At 40.1% G+C, this 6,110-nt stretch overlaps 1 pseudogene; it reads right to left on the bottom strand.

Moving 5' to 3' along the window:
- Nucleotides 1-3,555: 3,555 nt before the first annotated feature.
- LOC102773741 lies at nt 3,556-4,342 on the bottom strand (annotated as a pseudogene).
- Between the last annotated feature and the right edge of the window lie 1,768 nt (nt 4,343-6,110).

Below are 6,110 nucleotides of genomic sequence, written 5' to 3'. Positions count from 1 at the left end.
TGAGAAAGAACAAAGTGTGTGTGGGTGTATGTGTGGGGGGGATGGGATCATACTCCCTGATATCAAACTATACTACAAAGCTACAATAAGGAAAACAGTATGGTACTGCCATAAAAACACATATATAGATCAATGGCATAGAACAGAGAGCCCAGAAATAAATCCTCACTTATATGATCAATTAGTCTAAGACAAGGAGGCTAAGATATACAATGAGGTAAAGACAGGGTCTTTTATAAGTGGCATTGGGAAAACTGGACAGAAACATGCAAAAAATAAAATTAGACTACTTTCTTACATTACATACAAAAATAATCTCAAAATGGATTAAAGACTTAACTGAAAGACTCAAAACCATAAAACTCCTAGAAGAAATGTAGGTATTAAACTCTGACATTGTTCTTAGCTATATCTTTTTGAATATGTCTCCTTGGGCAAGGACAACAAAAGAAAAATAAACAAAAGGAACTACATGAAACTAAAAAAGTTTTCACAGTGAAGGAAACCATCAACAAGACAAAAAGACAACCTACTGAATGAGAGAAGATATTCACAAATAATACACCCAATAAGGAATTAACATTCAAAATATATGAGGAACTCATACATTTTAACACCAAAAAAATAAAAAATCAATCCAATTTAAAAATGGGGAAAGGACTTGAATAGATATTTCTCTAAAGAGGACGTACAGATGACCAACAGACACAAGAAAAGATGTTCAACATTGCTAATCATCAAGGAAATACAAGTTACAACCACAATGAGATATCAACATTCCTGTCAGAATGTTTATTATCCATAAATCAACAGACAGCAAGTGCTGGCAAGGATGTGGAGAAAGGGAACCCTCATGCATTGTTGGTGGGAATTTAGACTGGTGCAGGCACTGTGGAAAACAGTGTGGAGTTTCCTCAAAAAATTAAAATAGAGCTGCAATAAGACCCAGCAATTCCATTTCTGGGTATTTAATCTGAAGAAAGCAAAACCACTAATTCAAAAAGATATATGCACCCCCATGTTTACTGCAGTATTGCTAGTAATAGCCAAGATGAGGAAGCAGTCTAGATGTCCATCAATAGAGGAATGGACAATAATATATATAATGAATATTATTCAGCAATAAAAAATAACAAAATATTGCCATTTGTGACAACAAATGGGTGGATCTAGAGGGTATTGTGCTAAATGAAACAAGTCAGACAGAGAAAGATAAACACCATATGATTTCACTTATATGTAGAATCTTAAAAAACAAAACAAACGAATAAACAAAGCAAAACGGAAACAGTAGAGAACAAGTAGATGTAGATGTAGAGAACAAGTTGATGGTTGCCAAAGGGAAGTGTGGTGGGAGAATGGAGAAAAGAGAATTTAGGGGCAAGAGGAAAAGAAACAGTGCACAATATAGGAAAAACAAAAACAATCCCTCCCCTCAAATATTCAGTCATTGAATTCTCATAACAATCCTCTGAGGTTACACAATCATAATCGCCATGTCACAGACAAGTAAAATGAGGAACGGAGCATCTCCGTGGAGCAGAGCTGGGACTCAAACCTGTGCAGTGCTGTATTGTCTCTGCCCGCTGTGTTGGAGGATTTCAATCATAACTATGTACTAAAATAACAAAAGGAAAATAAAGAGGAGGCACCGTATGCCACACAGGGCCACTTGGGGAAGCACCAGGGTTGGTCAGGAGACAGAGGAAGTGAGGGGGGAAATGTGGGCAAGAGCCTCTATTTTGGCTTCCCCAGGGAAGAATGGACAAGACAGGATAGCAGGCTTAGGGTTGGCTGCTTTGAACAATCCCTGTGGGCTCTGGAGTGCAGGGGCTGTCGTTAGTTGTCTGGAGTCTGGCCTTGCGTTGACTAGTGCAGGAGGATATTCTGAGTATGAAAACCCAGTATGGGAGGTGGTGGGATGTGTGGGTTCTGGATTGCTGAAAAAAAAAAGAAAGTAAATAAGACAACTTGTCACCAGCAATCAACATCTGGTTTTAGATGTGGCTGGCGTGCCTTGTTGCTGTAACACAAGGGATGTCATAATTAAACTGCAAGACGTGGTGAAGGGTGTGGCTGTCGTATATTCCCATACTGCTGGGAAAGTAGAAAACAAATGGTCTCAAATTTAGCAATGACATGTGGAAGAACAATTATTACACACTTCCTAAAGCTGTCTTATTCCAAAAATCCACATTTGGTTTTGGGGCATCACATTGGAGAACTGAAACACATTGGAAGGCTAGAAATAGGTCAACGTGATTGCAGAACAGCCTTTTCAGCAGTGTTGTCTGGCTCCTAATGGCTTCCGTTGGTCCTCCAATCAGGGAGCTTCTCTTCAGATGAATGCGATTCAGCTGGTTACTATGGCAATGATGGAGTACTAGTTGTCATGGCGATGAAATGGAAATTTTGGGGGACCAGTTTCTATAAAGGAGGTGCATTTATTAAGCCCTACACTTCCTTCTTTTCTTAAAACTTGACTGTACTGTGTAGTACTTTTAAAAGGGGTCCATTTTCAAACTCTATGATACAGTTCAGGATTTATATTATCTTCTCTTATCCTTAGATCACAATGCTGAAGTCTTTTCAGCTCTGTGATGAGAATAGACACCCCCTACACAGTCTTTCATGGCTCTTATTAAAGGATGACACTGCAGAAGCTGGGTTTCTTTTTACCACCCCAAAAGGGTTTCTGCCAGATGCCGTGGGGTTCCTCCAAAGTGGTCTCAAATTTAGCAATGGCCTGTGGAAGTACAGCTATGAAGTCAAATAAGGTCAAAATAAATATAATGGGCCTGGCCGGTGTGGTTGAGCATTGACCTATGAACCCAGGAGGTCAGGGATCGATTCCCAGTCAGGGCACATACCTGGGTTGCGGGCTCAATCCCCAGTATGGGGCGTGCAGGAGGCAGCCAATCAATGATTCTCTCTCATCATTGATGTTTCTGTCTCTCTCTCCCTCTCCCTTCCTTTCTGAAATCAATAAAAATATATTTAAAATAAAATAAATACAATGGGCTGTAGGTGATAAAGCAGACCCTTCTCCCCAGCTTTACTGAGGTAAAATTGGTAAATAAAAATCATATATATTTAAGATGTACCATGTGATATTTGATACATGGATCCATTGTGAAATGATTACCAAAGTTGAGCTAATTAACATATCTATCTCCTGCATAGTCCCCCCTGTTTTTTTGTGGTGAGAACACTTAATATCTACTCATTTAGCAAATTTCAAGTGTGTAATACATTAAACTATAGTCACTGTGCTGTACATTAGATCCCCAGAATTTATTCATCTTATAATTGAAAATTCGTACCCTTTGACCAATGTCTCCCCATTTCCTCCACCCCCCAGCCCCTGGCAATCACCATTCTACTCTGCTTCTGTGAGTTCCACTCTTTAGATTCCACATAGTATAAAGAAGACTTTTATTGACTCAATCCTATCACCTATTCCTCGCTGATGTCCTTGTTTGACCAAATCTTTTTGAGAGGCAGCAACGCCTAGCTGGTTTTTGTTTTGTTTTGTTTTTTAATGTCTGTTCTTATTTATTTGTTTGTCTTGGAAAATCTCACTTTGGACTCAGACTGAGAGGTGGGAGCTCTCAGAGAAGACAGCCCACATCTCTTGGCAATCTGTTCCTGGCGTTTTCTTTGGCCTCCTTCATTCTCTTAGCCCAAAGTTTAGCATATTCTGTGGCCTCTTCCACATTTTTCTTAGTAACATTGTTTCTTCAGAGCAATACACCAACATTTGTGTTTCAGGACATGTGGAGAAATAAGACGTTGAGTCTCAGTGCTTTGGTCCTAGCTTTCTTACCTTCTTTGTTTGGGGCGTTCTTACAGCATATTGGCAGAAATCATCAGAGAGAGAGAGAGAGAGAGAGAGAGAGAGAGAGAGAGAAAGAGAGAAGTTTGTGGATTCTGCTAGCTCTTTTGGGCCCTGGCGACAAAACACAGTAGTTTCAGTGAGATCAGGAATATCTTTCTTCCCTTTTTATAATGACCAAGCTGAGAACACGGAGATTGGCATCCACAATGCAGCTCCAAACAGATTTGCACTCTCTGTCCACAGTCCTCCTTGGTCTACAACAGAAATGCTCCCGACTCAGTGGCAGGCGGCCACGGGCATGGGTCAAGGCACCTGCTTCCTGGGGAAGCTTGTTGGTCCTTCTCACTACTGAGCCGATCCACGTAACCCTTCCGTTCTTCACCCAGAGCATCAGCAGCAACTTCTGTGGCCATAGGCGTCTCACAAAGGTACCGAGTTTCATTCATCGTCCACCTCAGTGAGTTTCTGACAGTCAGTGGCTGGGGAGGAGACGCTCAGCTTCATCTCGAGGGAGTCGATTGGCCCTGAGGTGCCCTGGAAAAGAGCAAGTCTGGCTCTTTCTCCGTCTTGGTGCTCTTTGCTTAGAGCAGTGGTTCTCACCCTTCCTAATGCCGCGGCCCTTTAATACAGTTCCTCATGTGGTGGTGACCCCCAACCATAAAATTATTTTCGTTGCTACTTCATAACTGTAATTTTGCTACTGTTATGAATCGTAATGTAAATATCTGATATGCAGGATGTATTTCCATTGTTACAAATTGAACATAATGAAAGCATAGTGATTAATCACAAAAACAATATGTAATTATATATGTGTTTTCCAATGGTCTTAGGCGACCCCTGTGAAAGGGTCGCTCGACCACCAAAGGGGTCACGACCCACAGGTTGAGAACCGCTGGCTTAGGGTCTACCATATGGGTAATCGATGGGAAGCGTTTGTTGTTCACATGTTTCATAGATGTGATGAAGCTTTTTCTTGCCTGTTCCCAATAAACTAATTTAGCTGCTCATTTTTTGAGGCTTTCAAAAAGAGGGAGTGGTTATACTAACCATTTGGATCAATTTGGGGTTGATTAGGGAATTTAGAGATAATATATTGGAACAAATCTGACTTTATGGACCTGTTGATCTTTGTGATTACTTTTGGTATATGAACATGAACTCTGGGGAAAAAGGGTTTTTTTATATTGAAAATTTGTTACTATAGAATTTTTACATGTTATTTATGAAAACGATTTCAAGCTGTATTGTGCAGGAAAATTCCCCTAGAGAGTCTATATAATGCAGGTTCCGGGACCCCATTCCAGACCTATTGGTGTTTTGGGTGGAGACTGAGTTTGTATTATACACAGATATCCCAGGTGATTTTGAGGCAGTCTGTGGTCCAAATGACATTAAGTAACTGAAGTGGGAGGAAAGTGTTTGCTGAAATGAAAAAAAAGAATCTCTCATGTTCCATGCTTTTCTCTTGCAAAGAAAAGTACAGCACCAACATTAGCTTGAATTAGAGTACAATAATAACCATGCAAGAATACAGGTCATTCTGAAAATCACAGATCTGGCAGAGACTTTGGGAAATCATCAATTCCTCTGGATTTTAAAAGTAAACTATGCAAGTAACATGGGGAAGCACAAACGCTCAAAGTGGAGTGGGGATTGGAGAGTGCCAAGGAGGGTCCAAAGCCCCTTCTTAGATTGACTGGGCATCTGCTGGTTTTCCAACCTCAATGACATTCTATCTCTCCCCTCCATGTACTAAAATAATACTTTAATTTTTCTTTTAATGAAAAATGAGTAAATTGCCATCAATACTAAAAAAACAAAATAAAACACATATAAGCAGAAAGGGAAAACAAGCAATCACGTGTAATCTCACCATCCGAAGATAGTTACTGTTAATTTGGTGTCTATAGTATTCTGAACTCTTGCTAGAGACAGAAACCCAGCTGAAACTACCTTGCATTAAAAAAAAAAAAAAAAAAAAAAAAAGGAAAGGCATTGGCTTATGAACCTGGTAAATCCAGGGTTATACCGTATTTAGTTTTAGGCTTGTCTGCATTAAAGGGCTCATACAATGCCATCAAAATTTGGTTCCTGTCACTTTTTCTTTTTTTTTTTTTTCCGGTGTCTCTTTTCCTCTCTGTTGGCACTGTTCTCAGGCAGGCTCCCTGATGATGGCCCCCACAGCTCTGGGCTTACATCTGATTGGCTTAGTCACTTCAGGGAAAAGAGAGAAACTATTTTCCATAAGTAAAACACATGCTCCAAGATT

This window comes from Myotis davidii, unplaced genomic scaffold (genome assembly GCF_000327345.1).
Source record: "Myotis davidii unplaced genomic scaffold, ASM32734v1 scaffold523, whole genome shotgun sequence".
Classification (NCBI taxonomy): domain Eukaryota; kingdom Metazoa; phylum Chordata; class Mammalia; order Chiroptera; family Vespertilionidae; genus Myotis; species Myotis davidii.
This window is presented reverse-complemented; position numbering and strand designations above follow the sequence as displayed.